Below are 21727 nucleotides of genomic sequence, written 5' to 3'. Positions count from 1 at the left end.
TTGTTGAGAAAATCTTGAAGGAAGTGTTGTCATCTTCCCTTTCTGCCTTTCTCTTTCTGCCTCTTGTTACACCAACAAGGATCAATCAGCCTGCAGCTAGCAGTGGAAGGGGATCTAGAACAACACACTATTATAGCCCATCCAGCCTCCACTACATTGCAAACCACTTTGGCGTGGCTGCCTGCATGGTCAGGCTGGTAACTTGTGAGGTATGCCAGCTGCTTAAGGAGATTGCTGCAAACAAAATTATCCACTTAGCGAGTCTAAAGCAAGTCATAGGTGGCTTTAATAAGAAGAGATTCATAAACTGCATGGGAGCTCCAGACAGCACTCACATCCTAGTACTCTGCCCTACAGGGAGGGGGAAGGCTTTCACAAACAGGAAAAGATATGCCTCTGTGATCCTGCAAGCTGTGATGAACCACCGGAGCTGGTTCACAAATATTTATACCAGGTGGGCTGGCAGTTTGTTCAGAAACTGCCCTCTGCCTGGCCTCATGGAGAAAGGACACTACACACCCAGTGTGGAGACAGTCATCTGCAGTGTCACCATTCCCCTGTTATATTGGAAGCTGCCTACCCCCTAAAACCCTGGGCCTCATGAAGCCTCATGGAGAGAATGTCACCAACCCACAGAAGCTGGTTATAACTATCATCTAAGGAATTGCAGGATAGCCATGGAACGTGCATTTGGCCAACTGAAAGGACCATGGAGGGTGCTTACAAGTTGGCTTGAGATGGAGCAAGAAAATATGCTGCACAATATCTGTGAGAGTCATGGAAAGGTTTTCAAGAAGACGCAGGAAGAAGAAGCATGACAGGCTGTGGCCAGACAACAGAGACGTGTCCAGGTAGCAGCAGCAGCACAGGGACTGAGGAGCTATCCTCAAGGAGAAGTTGGTTGGATGGCCCTTGTGCAAGATTGCAACTATACCTAGGAGTGCTTTGTTCTTTCTCTTGGTTATGTTAAAATACATTCATTTACACTTTAAATCTGTGTCTGTCTACAAGGGTATGCAAATAGACTGGGGGTATAAGGGAGGACAGTCAGGGGGAGAGGTAGGAAATCTGGATTGGGCTAGGGGTTTGCTGCTTCCACACTGAGTAGTTTGGGGGAGGGGCGCATTATGCACCGTCATCCACATCTGAATGGCCCTCCCCCCCGCCACATGGGTGAGAAGATTAACTATTATAGCTCTTGGCAGGCTAGGTGGGGAGAGGAGCAAGGAGGAAGGAAGACCAAGCTGAACAGCAACTCCCAATTTGAAAAACATTCCAAAAATATTAATAAAACAATTCACAACACACCTCCAAAAGACTGATGGTGTAACTGGGCGGGAACAGGAGGGTTCCAATGGGAGCCCCCATTGGAAACTGTACAAAGATCAATGAGCTTGAGAATGCTGGGAAATGTAGTCCAAAAAAACCCAACAAAAAACGGGGAAAAAAAGCCAGAAGAACTCGCCACCACTACCCACATTGACAACAATTGCCAATCAACCAGGTGGCAACAAACACCCACCCACCAACCTGCTACTCTAAACCCTGAATTTTTTATGATATCATAGCAGCTATAGTAAATAAAAGAAAAAAGACATATATTTGTAACATGATGGGATAGGAAGGGAAAGGGACAGGAGGGGAGGATTCAAGTGACTTCTCTTTGGGATTGGGATGGGGTCTTTAGGATCACGTACTGACAGAAGGCAACCAGACCAGAAGAGCATAGGTGGATGCAAGTGACAAGGATTTTAGGGTGGCCATGACTGTGCCCAGGGGAGACTCCCACTGAGAGTCATGACTGCCCAGTGAGAGTCCGGGGGTGGGGACTGGGGAGCCTGGGTGGTTTACATGTGCTTCCTACTGTAATACATTAGGAAAGATATTACAGGGTGTGAGGGAGCGGCGGCTAGAGGCGGCCGTGAACCCCCTAGCGCCCCCTACCGTCATGTTAGGGTGACGTAGCACCCTCAGAATCTCGCCCGCCACGACTTTGATGACATATATATATTGTGGAGGCTGCCAGTTTCCCTAGTGGACGGTCTTGGTGTTCCTGTCCCTATTCCAGACTGGGGTATCTATGTGTGTCCCGCCTTAAGGGCTATGCATGCCTCCAAACCTCCCCCTTAGCACGCCCCAAGCCTTGCAGCTGTTCTGGGGGACATTTGTGTAGTCCCTCGCCCCTCGTTCTCTCTCGGGCCCCGGGGCTCCTCGCCCCTGGCGCCCCCTTGGGCCGGGCTTCTATCACCAGCCCGCTTCCTGCGCCGTGGGCCTGTCTCGCTGGCGCCCAGCTACTCGCTGACGCCCCCTGGGTCCGGCTCCCCTAGCGCCGCCTAATACTGGCGCCCCCTTGGGCCAGGTTCTCGCCGGCGCCTGGCTAATCGCCGGCTCTGCCTTGGGTCTGGAGCGCTCTCGCCGCCCTAGTCTCGGCGCCCTTGGGCCGGCTCGCTCTCGCCGCCCTAGTCTCGGCGCCCTTGGGCCGGCTCGCTCTCGCCGCCCTAGTCTCGGCGCCCTTGGGCCGGCTCGCTCTCGCCGCCCTAGTCTCGGCGCCCTTGGGCCGGCTCGCTCTCCCTGGCTATTCTGCCCCTCTCTGGGGCCTCGCCCCTCTGGGGCCTCTACCGCGCTCTCTGCGCCCTGTCTCTGCCCCGCTCTGGGGCCTTGCCCTCTCTAGGGCTGACACCGCGCGCCTCACGCCCTGTCTCTGCCCCGCTCTGGGGCCTTGCCCTCTCTAGGGCTGACACCGCGCGCCTCGCGCCCTGGCCCTGCCCCGCTCTGGGGCCTTGCCCTCTCTAGGGCTGACACCGCGCGCCTTGCGCTAGGGCACCAGCGCTCGCCGCCGTGCCTGTCCCCTTGACCCTTCACTGGGTCCGTTTGCCCAACTGGGCAAACACCGCCCTTATGGGCTGGGGCCTGTAACCCCGCACACCGCGCCTCCCTGGCACAATATGGTGCCCTGCGGCACCAACAATAGTGCCCTGCTGGCAACTGTGCCCCTACTGGGCACTGGGGACCCCCAAGCTGTTGGGGAGCTCCCGTGAGGCCTCCTTGCTCCCCTACAGCCTCACCCGGTCCTCCGGTGTAAACTGTAACTCAAACTCCAGCCATCTGGCTGTAACATAAACGCAGAGGCTCCATACGCCTATCCATAACTCCAAGCCCTGCCAGAGCTCTCAGTCCTACCTCCCATCAGGGTGATCCTGTTCCCCGCATCATCGCAGCCTGTTAGTGGGGTTAAGGCTGCGACCACCAGCTCTGCTCCTGCTCCTGCTCCTGCTCCTGCTCCTGCTCCTGCTCCTGCTCCTGCTCCTGCTCCTGCTCCTGCTCCTGCTCCTGCTCCTGCTCCTGCTCCTGCTCCTGCTCCTGCTCCTGCTCCTGCTCCTGCTCCTGCTCCTGCTCCTGCAGCAGCCAGAAGGGAACTGCAAGTCAGGCTCCGGCCTAAGCTGTTTATAAAGGCCTGGCCCTGCCCCCTTCTGGCCATGTGACCCCCCTGGTTGTCCTGGTAACCCGGCACCTGAGCTGCCTGGGTGATTGGCAGCTCTGCCACTCACCCTCACAATCACGGGGCACCTCCGTGGCTCCGTGACACAGGGGATACACTGGTATTTGACTTCCCCTACTGAAATCTGTGGGGAATGACACAAGGCTTAACTTGCTTGAAAGTGCCATTCATGTGAACACGAATGCTGTGTCATGCAAACAAAAATGCACTGCACAAAAAAAAGCCATGTTAACATTTTCAGGTGCTCTACATTAATGCCCATGTCATCTACACACACCCAATGGCATCAAACTGCTTCTGCTTTCCAGGGCCCTGCAATGGGCCCCTGCTGCCACCAGGGGAAGACCTATCCCAGGGAACACTGCCAGGCCTGAGATATTACACCCTGCCCACAGAGGCTTCCTACTGCTGGGGTGGAGAAAATGTCCTCCTGCCCCAGCAGCAGAGAGCTCCTGGCCTCGGCTCCTTGATCGGGGTAGGAGACTTGGAAAGAGCCACAGTGGAAGAGCAGGTACCATCCCCCAACCCCCTCCCCTAATCTGCTGGTGGGGCAACTAGCAGCTAGCTCACTGCTAGCTGCCCTACTGGCAGATTGGGGAAGGGGGCTGTGATCTATCTCACCACTGCAGCTTTTTCCAAGTCCTGTGCCTCAATCACCAAGACAGATCCCAGCCCCCATTCCACAACTGTGGGGTGGAGGCTGTAGCTCCTGTTCACCACTCATCTCCTTGAGCATGGAGCTAGGTATGGAACAGGCTGGGAAGCTTGTCCCCAGTCATCTCCATGAGTGTGCAGCTGGGCAGGGAGCAGGCTGGGAAGCTTGTTTCCCATCCAGCTCCGTGCTCACAGAGCTAGGTGGGAAACAAGCGTCCCAGCCTGTTTCCCACTCATCTCCACGATCATGGAGCTGGTTGTGGAACAGGCTTCTCAGCCCCATCAGCAGGGAGCTCCCAGCACCAGTTCCACATCTACAGGGCTGGTGCTAAGAGATCCTTATCTCCCACCCTGAGCTCTGCTGTCATGGAGCTTGTCCCAGTGCCAGCTCTGTAACAATAAGTCCGGTGCTGGGAGACCCTTATCTCCCAGCACCAGCTCCATGGTCACAAGGCCAGTACTGGGAAATCTTTATCTCCCAGAGCCAGCCCCGCAACCACAGAGCTAGCACTGAGAGATAACGGTCTCCCAGACTGAGCTCCATGACTACAGAGTTCAGAGATCAGAGCTCAGAGATAAGGATTTCCCTGCCACCCCAAGATTGTGGAGCTGGCATTGGGAGACAAGGGTCTCCCAGCCCCTTGCTCCCCAATCACGAAGCCAAAATGGAGGCTGGGAGATAAGGACCCTTATCTCCCAGCCCTCGCTCCCTGATTGCAATCCTGGAGCAATCTGTTGGCTTTGGAACAAGCAGGAGGAACTTGCCATCCTGCTAGCTAACACAAACCCAGACATCATGGCTCACTGAAACTTGGGTCTCCAATGCATGACTGGGTGGTAAACATCAAGGGCTATAGGCTGTATAGGCAGGATAGAATGGGGAGGAAATGTTGGGGTGTGGTGCTCTAAGTCAAAGAGCAATGCATATCCTTGGCAAACAGCACTGGGTCTGAGGTAGGGCAGACTGAGGTGTTCTGGGTCAGAATACAAGGACCCTGGGGGGAAAGGGACCTAACGGTGGGGGTCTACTACAGGCCACCTAACCAGGAGGAAAAGTTGGATCAGGAATTCTCAGGTCAGCTCACAGAGGCAGTTAAGTCAAGGGACATGGTCATCATGGGTGACCTAAACTTTCTATACATCTGCTGGGAAGATCAGTCAGTAAGGTCTGACTGCTCATGTAGGTTCTCAGCCCAGTTACAGGACCTCCATCTAACCCAGGAGGTGCCCAGTACCACCAGGGGAAATGCCTTAGTGGTCCTGGTCCTGGTCCTGGTCCTGGTCCTGGTCCTGGCCATACGTGATGACCTGGTGAGGGGACTGTGGGTGCTCGACAACTTGGGCAATAGCAATCATCGTCTACTGGAGTTCAACATCCAGCGCAGGGTGTCAAAGGCCTACAGCAAGGCAGCAGCCCTGGACTTCAGGAGGGTGGATTTCAATGAGGTAAGGAGACTAGTCAGGGAGGCACTGAGGTCCTGCAGGAACCAAAAAGAGTTGAGAATCCAAAAAGAGTGGTCATTCTTTAAGGAGACAATCTTCCAAGACCAAAGGGTGACAATCCCCATGTGGATCAAAGGGTGCAAGAGTGCTTAAAATCCCCCATGGCTCACCAAAAGCATCCAGGAATGTCTCAAAGCCAAAAAAGAGGTGTACACCCAATGGAGGGGAGGGGCCATCACCAAGTAGGATTATACCTACATTGCTTGAGATTGTAGGGGGGCTGTTAGGAAGGCTAAGGCAGAGATGGAACTGGGACTAGCGACACGGATCAAAAGATAACAAGAAGTCCTTTTTTAAATACATAGGGGGTAAAAAGAAGGTACCCAGTAACATTGGGCCTCTGCAGGACATGCTTGGTAATCTGGTGGTAGCACCAGATGAGAAAGCTAATCTCTTTACCAGATTCTTTTCTTCCATTTTTCTGAGCAGAGACAGGGACAGCCCCCCAGCACTGGGATTCCAGATGGACCCAGGGAAGGCGCAGCCAGGCCCAGGGTCAGTAAAGACCTAGTCAGGGAACTTCTGGAGGGACTAGATGTGTTCAAATCAGCACGGCCCAATGATCTCCACCCCAGAGTGCTGAGGGAATTGGCAGAGGTCATTGCGGGACCCCTGGCACAGCTTTATGAGCACTCATAGTGCTCTGGCAAGGTGCCAGAGGACTGGAAAAGGACCAATATGATACCCAATTTCAAGAAAAGGAGGAAGGAGGACCCAGGAAACTGTAGGCCCATTAGTCTTACCTCAGTCCTGGGGAAGCTCTTTGAGAAAATTATCCAGGAGCACATCTGCAAGGGACCAGAAGGGGAGATTTTACTTAGGGGCAATCAACATGGGTTCATTAGAGGCAGGTCCTGTCAGACCAACCTGGTTGCCTTCTATGACCAGGTCAAAAAGCCTTAGATGCAGGTGCTGTGGTGGACATAGTCTTTCTGGAGTTTAGGAAGGCCTTCAACACTGTCTCTCAACCCAACCTCATTAAAAAATTAGGCAACTGTGGTGTTGACGCCTACACTGTCAGATGGGTCACAAATTGGCTGGAGGGCTGCACCTAGACAGTGGTGGTGGACAGGTCGTTTTTGACCTGGAGGGATGTGGGCAGTGGGGTTCCTCAAGGCTCGGTCCTCGGGCCCGCACTGTTCAATATCTTCATCGGCAACTTGGACGAGGGGGTGAAAAGCACCTTGTTCAAATTCACAGATGACACTAAGATGTGGGAAGAAGTGAGCATGCTAGAAGAGAGGGAACAGGCTATAACTAGATCTGGATAGGTCACAGAGGTGGGCGCATGAGAATAGGATGGATTTCAATACTGACAAGTGCAAGCTATTGCACCTGGGGAGGAAGAACCAGCAGCATACCTACAGGCTGGGGAACTCCCTTCTTGTCAGCACAGAGGCAGAAAAGGATCTTAGAGTCACTATTGATTCCAAGATGAACATGGGCCAACAATGTGGGGACACAGTCAGGAAGGCTAACCGCACCTTGTCATGCATCCATAGATGCATCACAAGCAGGTCCAAGGAGATGATTCTCCCCCTCTGCACAACACTGGTCAGGCTGCAGTTGGAGTACTGCATCCAGTTCTGGGCACTGCAATTTAGGAGGGATGTGGATAGCATCGAGTCAGGCCAGAGGAGGGCCACTCGCATGATCAGAAGGCAGCAGGGCAGGTCCTACGAGGAGACGCTATGAGACCTAAACCTGTTCAGCCTCCACAAGAGAAGGCTGAGAGGGGATCTGGTGGCCACCTATAAACTTGCCAAGGGGGACCAGCAAGCAATGGGAGAGTCCCTGTTCCCCCAAGCACTACCGGGAGTAACAAGGAATAACGGCCATAAGTTGACTGAGAATAGATTCAGGATAGACATCAGGAAGCACTACTTCACAGTTAGGGTGGCTAGGATCTGGAACCAACTTCCAAGGGAAGTGGTGCTCGCCCCTGCCCTGGGGGTCTTCAAAAGGAGGCTAGAAAATCATCTAGCCGGGGTCGTTTAACCCCATCATCCTTTCCTGCCCATGGCAGGGGGGCAGACTTGATGATCTGCTTAGGTCCCTTCCGACCCTACCAACTATGAAACTATGAAGGTCCCTGCTGTCAGGGCAGGGGAACATAGTACCTGCCTGGGGTCCACTGGAAGAACTTGCCCTGGCAGCAGGCAGCTGCCAGGTGCAGGGAGCAGTCTCCCACCCTGGTGGCTGGCTGACCAGGACCAGATTTGGCATCTATAAGAGGTCAAGCATCTAAATGAGTGCTACTGGGCTGCTACTAATCAAAAGTAAATATGCTACTTCCATTTTCAGGCAGCAAATGAACTCACAATTAGCGAGATTACACATGCTTACTGCACAGTAAACTACACTACTGCACAGTAAAGTGTCTCATGTAGATGTGCCCAGAGTCACCTTCCTGCAATTCCTTGGTATTAGAGAAAGAAAGGAATTCAACCCCAGACATCACTGTCACAAGGAATAAATTTCCTTTCATATCCTTAATTCTCACATGCTTATTTTCTCTTTTCTGCAACTGTCACATCCCCTGTTCCCTTGGGAACAGCTACATTTTCACAAATTGTATATATACAAAGTTACTGCAGCCTGTTCCTCTAAGGAGATGAGAAGTTCTTAGCCAAATTAAAAGAAAGAGTACGCATAGTCTTTCATAGATTTCATAGACATTAGGGCTGGAAGGGACCTCAGAAGATCATCGAGTCCAGCCCCCCCCACCCAAAGGGCAGGAAGTCAGCTGTGGTCACAGAATCCCAGCAAGATAAGCATCCAATTTACTCTTGAAGGTGTTCAGTGTAGGTGCTTGAACCACCTTCGATGGCAGACTGTTCCAGACCTTGGGGGCTCAGACAGTAAAGAAATTCTTCCTTATGTCCAGCCTGAAATGGTCTTGAAGTAGTTTATGACCGTTTGACCTCGTCATCCCTTGGGGTGATCTGGTGAACAAATGTTCCCCCAGAAATTGGTGGTCACCCCTGATAAACTTATAGGTGGCCATCAGATCACCCCAAGCCTGTGCTTTTCCAGGCTAAAGAGCCCCATGGCTCTCAGCCTGTCGTCGTAAGGTCTGTTTTCCTGACCTCTGATCATGCGCGTGGCTCTTCTCTGGACTCTCTCAAGCTTCTCCACATCCTGTTTGAATAGTGGAGCCCAAAACTGGATGCAGTACTCCAGCTGCAGCCTCACTAAGGCTGAGTACAATGGGAGAATGATGTCCCGGGATTTGCTTGAGAAGCATCTATTTTGGTTGCTTTACTAGCCACAGCATTGCATTGCAGGCTCATGTTCATCTTGTGGTCAATGATGACCCTCAAGTCTCTTTCTTCCATAACGCTAGCCAGTGTAGCACTGCTGAGGATGCTGCAGGTTTTTCCTCCCAAGGTGGAGAACCTTGCATTTTTCAGTGTTGAACACCATCAGGTTCTCATCCACCCATTTGCTGAGCTTGTCCAGGTCAGCCTGGATCGCTCGCCTGTTTTGTGGTTTGAATGCTTTGCCCCAATGGTTTGTGTCTTCGGAAAATTTGGCCAGTCTGCTTCTGACTCCAATGTCCACATCATTAATGAAGGTGTTGAACAATACGGGTCCAAGGACAGAGCCTTGGGGTACCCCACTGGTCACAAGGCACCATGACGATTGACTTCCATCAATTACTACCCTGTGGGTCTGACCACGGAGCCAATTTCCCAGCCAGCAGATTGTGGTGGACCCAAGACCACAATTGGGCAGTTTGGCCAAGAGGTGATCATGGGATACCAGATCAAAGGCTTTTCTGAAGTCAAGATATATGACATCAATCTCTTCTCCCTTGTTCAGGTTATAGGTCACCTGGTCATAGAAGGAAATGAGATTGGTCAAGCAAGACCTACCCGCAACAAACCCGTGCTAGCTATCCCTCAAGTTGTTGGCATCAGCCAGTCCATTAAGGACTTTAAAACACTTCTTCCTACAAGACAGATAAAAACAAGAGGAGAAGATGCAACAACAATTCCATCAGATTAATATATAGGCCCCTGTCTCAGAGCATTCAGGTGCCCTGTGACTGAGAGCAGAAATGGCTCGGGAGAGACCCCTAGTGGCGGGAAGGGGGAAGCTCAGTTGCCTGTCACCAGGACTACACAGGTGCTGGTTGCTAAGCCAACCAGGGAAACTTAGAGACAGGAAGGGGAGGAGCTTAGCCCTTCCTAAGCCCAGGCAGGAGGCCAGGAGGGCAGTTTCCCTCCAGCAGGCGAGGGAGGAGGATCTTGGCCTGCACAAGGCGAGAACTTTGATGGTGGAAACATCCCTTGATTCCTACTGGGGTTTTGGTGTGCTCGTTGTCTCTGGTAGGGATGGATTCTTAGATTTTTTGGGGTAGAAATATCCAATCCTTTTTATGTTATAGCCCAGGGGCTTTGTGTTTTTGTGTTTACTGTTTCACCGGAGGACTGAGTGAGGCTATTAGGGACTGGAGGTGGCCTCATAGGGACTCCACAGTAGCATGGGAGGTCCCTGGTGCCAGAGAAGGTGCAGCATTGTTTGGGGTGCGTTGGCCCCAGCCCCAGAGTTAGGGGGCAGTGCGAAGCCCTGGAGTTAGGAGGCGGCAAGGAGCCCCGGAGCTGACACTGTCGAGAAGCCCTGGGACGGGCAGTGTGAGACGAGCTAGAGGGCACCGGCAAGGGTGCAGGCTGAGGGACAAGCCCGGGAGAGTCCGTACGGCACCAAGAGTGGGACAGACCTGAACAACACCAGATACATCTGCAAGGCTTGGGCTGAGGTGTAAGGGGAGGAAAGGAGCCGCAGATAGTGCCTCAGGCAATGAGGCAGAGAATAGGCAGCTTCCCATTTGATTAAGATCTTCCAATCAAACAAAGAACAACAAGGCATGGCAGGCAAGGAGGCGGGCAGTTGGCCCTTGATCGGTGTTGCGGGACCACTAATAGACAGACCCAAAGAGGCACAACTGTCACAGCCCCCTTCATTCCTAAATAAAGAATAAATATTAAACAGAACAAAGCCCAGAGAGAAAACCCTGTCCTTCACTGTGACAACCTCATGATCCATTCCTAGCAATGGCCTTTGTCTCTTATAATGTCTCTGAACTAGTTGTAAAGGAGGTTAGTGAGTTTCAGCTGATATAGAATGCTGCTAATGCATGGGCCTTATCATATTGAACAGCCTTGGCCTCTACAGCATATTAGATTCTCTTAAGCCATACACAACATAGGAAGTTCTTCATGAAAGGCAGGAAAATATACTAAATTCTCAAAATCTGATGTTTGTAATACTCAGATGTCCATTAGGTACATATGCATTTACAAGAAATAAAGGGTTTCCTCCTTCTACAGGAAGTGTTCCATAATTACTCCTCGAGAGGTGAGTGAGGAGGAGAACTCCTGATACTTAACCATATTGCACCTTGACCAACTAGTTCCACTGTTGTGATTTAGTAATTTATTTATATAAATTATTAAAACAGGTGCAAGGCAATGACAAGTCAGGCCATAAATATATATCTATTCCTGTCTTCTCTGTCATCTTGGTTAATATTCTCTATCAAGAAGATTAGGAAGATTAGGAAGCAGCCACAGGCCAGATAACAATCAATTGGTGGGCAGTCACCTGTGCGATGGATCCAATCAGTTGGCAGGCTAGATCTGGCCTGCAGGCCATATTTTGCCCACCCTTGCTCTATAGCAATACACTTTCATCTTGAATTATGTCATGTAAGGTGGTCGGCAAAACTTTACAAGCCAGCTGTGCTGAAACTGCAAAAAGGTTGAACAGTATTAGTGCTGCCATATGGCCTTTATCCATTGCTATGAGGTCACCTTTCACTTCTGAAAGAGCTGTCTCAGCTATGTGCCTTTATTTAAAGCCTGACTGTGAAGCTCAATGAATATTGACAGATGTCACGTTACACTTGCTCTTGGTTATCACTACTTTATCAGTGATTCTTGTTTGCAATATGATCACATTAAGCTTGTATACAATAGCAAACCTCTAGAGTGCTGACAAAAATGCCATGTATATCTTTCCTCTGCACCCAATCTGCAAGCTTGATTAATTAAAGCAACTTTATCAGACAGAATTTTAAGGCAAAACATTTTCACCTGGTAGTTACAAGGTTATAATTGTTAGCAGGGTGACAAGAAGAGAGAAATGAGCAATTACCTAATCCTGGAGTACATTAGGCTATTTTAGTCATCTTCAAGCTCATGGCAGTATCTTCTTAAAAAGGATCTTGCATTGCTCCATCCTGCCTCTTCTTGGGGGTCCTGACCTACTCCAATTTCTTCCCGCTATTTTTCATTTACTAATCTTTGTAAAAATATATTTATCTTTGAAAATAATCCTTTTTGATCCAATCCGGGACCTTGGTATAATAAATAAATATATTTAAATTATTAAATTAAACTGAAATTAGCCAATCATTTTTTGACCATTCTTACCACTTAAATGCCATATTTACTCAACTCTAAGATCATCCTAAATTTAAGACAACCATCCAATAATTAGATTCTATACATGGAAACATTCTAAATTTGTTATAGTTTTCCATGTATAAAATCTAACTACTGTCTTTAATTAATCCCCTCATTGCAGTAGGTAGGAGGGTGCAGGCATCCCTCCTTCCCGCTCTCCTCCCCCTTCTTTCCCTTCCCCTACCCCACCCATCTTTTTCCACCTCCCTGCCCCCAGGCTCTGTTCTTTCCTTTCCCCCAGCCTCTGCTCCTCTCTTCCCAGCCTCTGTTTCCCCCTCCCTTTCCTCCATCCCCCAGACTCTGCTCTCCCCTCCCCCCAATCTCTGCTCTCCACTTCCCCATAGTCTCTGGGCAGGTTGGGAAGCAAAGGCTGAATGGGGGGCACAGGAGATGGGTAGAATAGGCTGCAAAGGGGGAGATGGGATTGCAGAGGGGGCAGGGCAGGGGGGAGGACAAGCAACAGCTGTAGCCAGAGCTCTGATCCTGATTGGTGCTGAAGCCTGAGCCACATCAGCCAGTTGCCTCCCTACCATCCTCGTATTCTATTCTAAGATGAAATGGGGGTGAGGCTCATTTTAAAACTAGGTAAATATGGCACTTTTTAGAAATAATTTCACAGTTCCTTATTCCAATAACTATCCATTTCTATATGGTTCAAGTCGTTTTTCTATTTATCCTTGTTTTGCAGAGCATACCCACCACTAGTAGAGGTTAAAGACTCACAAAAGCAACTGCCATTACATGAAAGCTAGGCCTGTGCAAAGCAGCAAGTATTCGCTTCAGATTCAGACGATTTGGAGGACAGCGATTTGATTCAGAGATCTGAATCAAATCAGCTGGTCCAGACAATCTCCACCCTCGAGTACTGAGTGAATTGGCTGAGGTAATTGCGGAACCCCTGGCATGGCTTTATGAGCACTCTTGGTGCTCTGGTGTGGTGCCAAAGGACTGGAAGAGGGCCAATGTGGTTCCCGTCTTCAAAAAGGGAAGGAAGGAGGACCCAGGAAACTATAGGCCAGTTAGTCTTACCTCAATCCTGGGCAAGCTTTTTGAGAGAATTATTCTGGCACATGTCAGGGCCAGCAGGGGAGATTATGCTTGGGGCAACCAACATGGGTTCATTACAGGCAGATCCTGTCAGACCAACCTGGTGGCCTTCTACGACCATATCACCAAATCATTAGATGCAGGGGTAGCAGTGGACATAGTCTTCCTGGACTTTCGGAAAGCCTTTGACACTGTCTCTCACCCTGTTCTCATTAAGAAACTGGGTGGTGTCAACACCTACACAGTCAAATGGGTCACCAACTGGCTGGAGGGCCACACCCAGAGAGTGGTTGTGGATGGGTCATTTTTGACTTAGAGGGATGTGGGCAGTGGGGTTCCGCAGAGCTCGGTCCTTGAGCCCGCACTGTGCAACTTCCTCATCAGTGACTTGGATGAGGGGGTAAATAGCACTCCGTTCAAATTTGCTGATGACACTAAGATGTGGGAGGATGTGGGCATGCTACAAGGGAGGAATAGGCTGCAATCAGACCTAGACAGGTTACGGGGTGGGCAGACGAAAATAGGATGGGATTCAACAGTGACAAGTGCAAGGTGATGCACCTGGGAGGAACAACCAGCAGCATACCTACAGGCTGGGGAACTCCCTTCTCATCAGTACAGAGGCAGAAAAGGATCTTGGAGTCATCACTGATGCCAAGATGAACATGGGTCAGCAGTGTGGGGATGCAGTCAGGAAGGCCAACCGCACCTTGTCATGCATCCACAGATACATCTCAAGCAGGTCCAAGGAGGTGATTCTCCCCCTCTATGCTGCACTGGTCAGGCCACAGCTGGAGTACTGCGTCCAGTTCTGGGCACCTCAATTCAGCTGAATCAAATCAGGACAGTGATTCATAGTTTCATAGTTTGATTCAGCTGAATCAAATTCAAAAGATTTGGCGCTGCTTTGAAGATTTGGCAAGAGACTAAACAGGCAGCTGATAAGATGCCTCCAGCTGGTAAGTCTGTTGGGGTTGGGGGAGTGGAGAGAAAAGGGGCATGGGGGAGGGAGGGACTGGAGATAGGGCTGGAACAAGCTGCCCAGCCAGGGCGGGTGGGCATGTTACTCAGGGAGGAGGGCAAGGGGGTGTAGAATGTGGGTGCGGCAGCACTCAGAGTGGAGCGTTTGCCTTGCTGCTGCTTGCCCAGCCAGCATAGGGGTGGGGGGAGGTGGTGCACGATGCAGGTGCAGCTCACTCCTGGTGGAAGGGGGCAAGTGGCAGCAGGGCAGAGTCCCCACTCAGCACTGATGTGTGCTTGGCAACACTGGCAGCAGGGGCTATGCCCTACTGCCAGTTGCCCCCTTCCACCTGGAGTGAACTGTGCCTGCATCGCCCTTCCCCCCACACTGGCTGGGCAAGCAGCAGCAGGGCAGAGCCCCCACTCCCAGAGCTGCTGTGCCAATATCAGTGCTGGGAGTGGGGACTCTGTACCGCCACTGCTTGCCAGCCAGCACATGAAGACATGTAAGGGTGGGTGCTGCCGCTGCTTGCCAGCCAGCATGGTGGATGGGCACTACCACCACTTGCCAGCTGGCGCGGGGGGATGGGGCAGGCACTACTGCTGCTTGTCAGCTGACATAGAAGGCATGGGATGCAGGCACAGCAGAGCTGTGGCTATGCCCTGCTGCCGCTTGCCCCCTTCCGCCCGGAATGAGCCACACCCACGTCCTGCCCCTAACACCCCAGCTGGGCAAGTGGCAGCAGGGCATAGCCCTTTCTCTGAGCGCTGCCATACCCACATCCCACCCCCCATCTCCCCAAGTCCTGCACCCTCCGCCCCAGCTGGGCAGCTTGCCCCAGCCCCAATCCCTCCCTCCCCCATGCCCCTTACCTCCCTACTCCCCCAACCTGAACAGAATTACCAGCCAGATGCTGCTGTGTCAGCTGCCTGTTTGGCCTATGGCCGAATTGCCGAATCTTTTCCTTTTTTCCAAATCAATTTGAATGCTTCAGACTGATTCAGAGCTTTTAATTGGTTACCCGGTTAAATTCAGATTCAGAGATTCGTTCCCCAAATTGGGCTGAATCTCTTCTGAATCAAATCAACTACCAAAGCTTCGCAAAGCCCTAATGAAAGCCTAAAACTGAGCTACATGTCTTGCTATGAACTCAAGTATTTTAGAAATTCTGTTCATCTTAGTAAAAGTACTTTTGGAAACAACACTAAGAAAGTACACTGTCACGGGGAGAAACAGGGGAAGACCCCAAAGAGCTAAGGGGAAACCCCAGGGTCAGAAACCCTCAGAAGAAAACAAAAGAAACAAAAACTTCTTACCTGCAGCAGGATCCATGGCAAAGCCGGAAATGGAAGGGGGACCCGAGCAGCTCATTAGCCGCATCTTTATACAGCTGTGGCCGGCTGATAATGTTGGCTGCAGGGCTGGCCAGCAGATATAAAAGAAGCCACTGGCAAGGAAGGGGAGGAGAGACCCTCAGGGACCCCAGCAGGGAGGCTTCTCCCAGAGCCCCTACGAGGGGAAAAAAGGGTGGGAAGCTGCCTCTCTTAGCATGGGAGGGCACAGCAAAGCCTGCCATGGGAACAACACTGCTGGTGGCAGCACAGGGAGCGAGGGATCTGAAGCACCTCGTTCAGACTGAGGACCCGGCTTTGAAGACCAGGAAGAGCAGATGGAGTGTGATGCCAGGGACTACTGCTGAAGAGCCGGAGGGAACAGCAGCTACCAAGATGTCAGACTAGGTGGGACCGTTGTGGGCTCTGGAGGGCTTGAGGAGGCGCCCCAGGTGGGGGACGAAGGGCATAAGCAGCGCAAGGGGCTGCAGAAGACGGGCCCCAGTGGCATAGAGCCACCTCGACGAGGAACGTGGGGGAGGAATACGGAAAAGGGCCACCGCAGGTCCAGCGAGCCCACAGGCTGGGCGAAGAATAAAGAGGAGGATGCAGTAGCCTGCAGTCTAGCCCGGACCCAGTTTACGGCCAACTAGGGGCCTTGGGTATCCAGGGGCTGGCGTTGGTGTGTTGGCTGAGAAAGTAGGTGTCAAGGGGGCAGAAAGCCTCTCTTAATATCTTTATATTCCTTTGTTGTTGGTATTTTTTATTTTGTTTCCCACTTTTGGAGGGGTTGCAGTGCAAGGTGTTTATAGCCTGAGTGTTGCTTAAGTCTGAAAGGGGTTTACGATCTCCTGGGAGGTTAGACAGCGGTCAGGCTCTGTGGGTAGGTGTAGGGTTAGGCCCAGCAGGCCGATAAGACCATCCCTGTGAGTGCCAGCAGCCGGGGGAACTGGCCAAAGGACATCAGGAACCCATCAAGGCAGAGTGTAAGGGCGAGGTAGAGGGGAGATGGAGCCTCGCAGATCGCCATACAGATGTCCCATAGTTGAGAGACCCCTGGTAGTCGGACACCCACCACTGGAACAAGATCCGAAGTTGTGGCAGGTGAGATTGGGGAGAGACTACACTGGAGAGAGATATCCACTTGGCGGAACATCGGGGACGGACAGACGAACACCACCGAACATCCAGGCCCAAGTGGCACGTGACCGGATGTTCGAGACCAGACAGGCACATACACATTTTAGGATACACTTTAGCTTATTACATCTTTAATTGTTATTCAGTTATTCCATTGGATTCCTTTCCCTGATGACATCCAATTACACTGGCAATTAATTTGGTCAAAGGAGTTCAGTGAGGTTGCATGGATGGAATATTTGGGTCACAGTATATTGGCAGAAACAAGAAACAGAAAATTGTGTGTGTGTGCCAACCAATTGTCTTGGCCCTACTTCTGTCAATTGAACAAAGCAGGGGGAAAAATAGTAAAACAAATATTTGGAATTGATTCAGTGGAATAACACAGTGCTCTGTGTTTCATGTTTCACATGCTGGGTAATGCCACAAAAAAGATATATCTTAAGTAACCTCTTAGTATCAAGGACTTGCTCCTTGTGAAGTGTCTGAAATTTTGTTGGAGCCATCTGTGTTGTGTTTTGATGGCATTCCCTCCCCAGATTATCTGCTACCAGGAGTGACTCTCCAATGACTTTACAGTCATACATCATTGTGCGAGAAGCTCAATAACATCAGTCGTAGTTAGTTATTAACTGCTTCATAATGCTTTCTAAGGGCTTGTAATCAGACTGTGCATCCCCCTTGACCCCACAAGTGAACCGCATGACTTGTTCCAGTACATACAGGACAGCCAGTGGCTCATTTTCTACCTCAGGTACCCACCTTTCTGTACCTATCAAGGATTAACTAGCAAAGGATATGGGATGCTGCTTTCGCATCAGTATTGCTCCTAGGCCAACTCCTGAGATATCACACCATCAACTGCTAATCATTTATATGGTGGTAGAACTGGAGCTTCATTCACAGTTTCCTTTACTTGTTCAAATGCTTTCTCTTCTCTTTCTGCCTTTCAATAGTTTCCAAGGCTACTCATGTGGCTTCATTTGTAACTTCACTTTGTCTTCAAGGGTGTCCATCTCCTTCAAATATGCCCTTGTATTTGTTAGAATGCTGGATAGAGATATTTTGGTGTTGTACTGCAATAAATCTATGGCTTGCAGTATTACCAAGTAATAGCTCTGTATATCCTCCTAAAAACTCCTATAAAGGACATGTAGATAACTACAGAATGATTCTTGTTATGTGGGCTATCAGCTATCTGTGTATAACCACTGTTCTCAGAATGGTTTTATTATGCATTACCAGCACCTGGTCACATTTCTGTAGTATATTATTGCAAATATGCCAGTTAATTTCTAGATGCCAACTTATTTTCTGGTTAAGCACACTTTCTTCTTTCCTGTGAGTCTCACTTGATTGATTGGAACCACCATGCTGTATGTACTGGGTGGTAGAAATAATTATACAGAATGACTCTCTGTGCATTAAACTAACCTAGCTTTTACTGAGTGCACTATTTACAAATGTTTGCCAAAAATCAGGAATCCCAATTGGTGGGAAATTCCAAAATTCTTCTTCAAATGTTTCATTTTGTAACAAAAAGAAGTTTTTCAAAAGTCCCTATGGAAAGGAAAAATAAAACAAAATGTTATAAATAAATGAAATATTTCATTTCAAATTTTTGCTTAAACAAAATGGAGTTAAGAAAACCAAGGTCTGAGGTTTTGGCCTCTGGCCTAGAAGACTAATGGGGAATAGGAAGCTAGGGAGCCACAGCTGAGCCTTTGAGCTTGGGATCCAGAGCTCTCAGGTGCCCCAAGAGCCCTGATACAAACCAAGCCTTTCAGTGTATCCAGGCCTCCAGGACCTCAGCATGGTGGCTGGAATCATTGATAGCTCAGGGTTGAATTTAATGTCCTGATGTCTGTCCCAAGCTTCCTTCCTTCAGTTCTACACAGATTGCAATGCTTTTGATGAAAAATATATGCCCAATATAACATTTGCCATATTATGCACATGTGATATGTTTTCAATTGCTAAACATATTGGACTGATGGGTAGCATTTAGCTACAGGTCTATTTTGGGGAAGGAGCCATACTGTATCGTGCCAACAACAGAGAGCACTGAAAGTCAGTCTACCTGTTTCTCTGGCTGCTGAGAGATGTTCAGGTAAAGCATGATGGGATCTCATCTGCAATCCCAACAACCACACCTCTTGGCATGCCGTGCATGCAACACATGCCTTTCAGAGCTCTGGTGTGTTCCTGAGGCTGAGAGTCCAAATCAGCTGATCAGTGCTGGCTACACATTCAATTTAAGGTGCAATGGGAACCAGTCACTAAGTTATTACACGTTTTGTGTAATAACTTTGCCACTGGTTCCCTGTTTTATTATACCATTAATTGCTTAAACATGCGGCTGGTTTACTACTTAAGACATAATTAACTTGTTAATTACATCTCAAGTGTAACATCTGCAGGAGCCTTAAAGACACACAGTGCTTTCTCCAAATATTCTTAGCAGTGCCCTGTGCAGACAGTAAAAGACATTCTTTTAAAGGACACCAGAACTGTCCCTCCCCTGTAGTTGGTCATCTCTTTGCCCAGTAGGCCTAGGGGTGTTGCCAGGATGGGACCCACTTTCTCTTTTTCTTGATTTGCTCTTGAGGGAGAGAAGAGTGGTGGTAAACTGTAACAAAGAGAACAATTTGGAAGAGCAGCTCTATATACCAGGTCAGCAAGGTGGAGAAAAGTGCCATAAGGCTCTTTTTTTTTTCCATTTACCAGTACATGGCCATGTAAGGACTTGACATAATTTAGCTCTTTAGTGAATCAGGCTGAATCTCCACCAAATAGAATTAGAGACTGAAGCTTCGCACAGCCCTAATATATATATTTTATGTATATATACACACACACATATACACATATACATATATATACACACATATATACACACACACTAAAAAAATTGTGTGTATATATATATATATACCTGATGCATATTTATATAGAGAGAGAAATATGTATCTTATAGATTTCATAGACATTAGGGCTGGAAGGGACCTCAGAAGATCCTTGAGTCCAGCTCCCTGTCCCAGGGGAGGGAAGTTAGCTGGGGTCAAAGGATCCCAGCAAGATAAATGTCCAAATGTCTCTTAAAGGAGTCCAGAGTAGGTGCTTGCACCACCTCTAGTGGCAACCTGTTCTAGGCCTTAGGGGATCGGACAGTAAAGACATCCTTCCTTATGTCCAGCCTGAAATGGTCTTGAAGGAGTTTGTGACTGTTTGACCTTATCATCCTATGGGGCGCTCTGGTGAACAGGTGTTTCCCTAGATCCTGATGTACACCCCTTATATACTTGTAGACAGCCACCAGGTCCTCCCTGAGCCTTTCCAGGCTGTGGAGTCCCATAGTTTATATATATAAACAAATAATTTTACATTTTATATGTATAAAATAAAAGATGTGTCTGCATTTGGGATAGTGTAATAAAAATTGATATATGATTTACATGCAGAAATTATATAAATGTATCAGGTATAATCCATTATGCAAAATATATTTGGGAAGAGAGAAGATATATGGGATTATGGGATGTATGGGAAATACTGTAGATACGTTCTGTCCCTTATGTCAAGATATTTTGGGAACTCCACTTTGCACCATGGAGCAAATATCAATGTGCCTGGGTAGGAGAGAGAGTCTATAATCCTTGAACCACCTGACTGGTTTCAGAATCAGAAATGATGGTATTAACAAATGAATCAAGAGGAGCAATTTCTACTTGAGCCAATGCATAAAGATAGTAGTGGTATGTTGTGTGCCTTCCTTCTGAACATAAGTTTGAAAGGTGTGGGATAAATTACTAGAAACTCCAGCGATGAAGGGCTGGATTTTTAAAGATATGTAGGGGCCTAAGCATATTTGTAAAATATACAGGTAGGTACTTACTGGAATCTTCCAGAAGGGCCTAATTCCTAAAGATTTCCCCTACCCACTTCAGAAAATCCCAATTAACTTCTAACTTCTTCTTTAGGCACCAAAACACCTTTAAAGCATGGTTCTTACCGTTTATGGGCTTGATCCTGCAAGCATTTATGCAAAGCTGAACTACTCATGGTAGTGAAGGTACTCACATGTGTAAGTGTCAGCAGGAATGGACCCTTATAGTCAGTTCACACTTTAAAATTTGTGCAGGTATTACACATGGTTAAAACTAATGTATTTGTGTAATCTAGAACTTATTTTCTTATGAAATTTTAATGACAACCAGCAAATTCTCTTAAACCTGCCCCAAAGATCGCTATGAAAAAACATAATCCATAACTTTTCTCTTTTAAACCATGCTTTCCTTTAAACTTTGTTATAAATGCTCAGCTAGAAAATTGCAGCTTGTTCATATAAATCATCTTAACGGAATGGAGATCTAAGTAGTATCAAATTACCTGCCATAGAATTTAACCACTTAATACTGTCTCTGCCAATGTTGAAAGCCAAGCTGGGTCACTTCTAGCTAATTGAGTTGATACAAGCTGATACAGTCAACATAGGTTGAATTCTTTATTTACAAGATGTTGCTGCTGGTCTACAAAAGATGCAAAACTATGAATTAATCAATCCACTCAACAACCCTAGATGAAGTAACAAGAATAAGTGTTCTTTAGTTCCACTAAATTTTCTACCTGTTGCCATCAGTATGTTGGTAACAACAGTGGGTACTGAGGGGATTCAATAATGTGGAATCTAAAATGTTGGTGGTTTGTCTAAGGTTGCCACCAGTGAAGCTGGTAGTAAAGCATGGGGAATTTTAGGAAGGAGGTATAGGCCTGATTCTATTCCTTTGTTAGTGGAGTTATTTATAACCATTCAGAATCAGCCCGCCATATCATAGCAGTCACAACTGTTTGAAAGGAATAGTGGGGTTTAAATTGAAATAGAAACTCCTGATACCTAATACTACCTCCAGTACAAATTTGTAATGTGACTTTGAGCAAGGTCCTTAACTTCTCTGGTTCTGCTTGCCACACCCATCTTACCTAATTCCTTCCTATGTTCCTTGTTCTAATCAGTGCATCTCTATCATTCTGACTGAGGAGTAGTCTTTTACACTCTTTGCACAGACATGCACGGCTCTGTAAATTGGCAGAGAATCAAGGAAGAGCAGCCTGTCTGGTC

This window comes from Crocodylus siamensis, chromosome 1 (genome assembly GCF_052110815.1).
Source record: "Crocodylus siamensis isolate JL-2025a chromosome 1, ASM5211081v1, whole genome shotgun sequence".
In the NCBI taxonomy this organism is placed as follows: Eukaryota; Metazoa; Chordata; order Crocodylia; family Crocodylidae; genus Crocodylus; species Crocodylus siamensis.
This window is presented reverse-complemented; position numbering follows the sequence as displayed.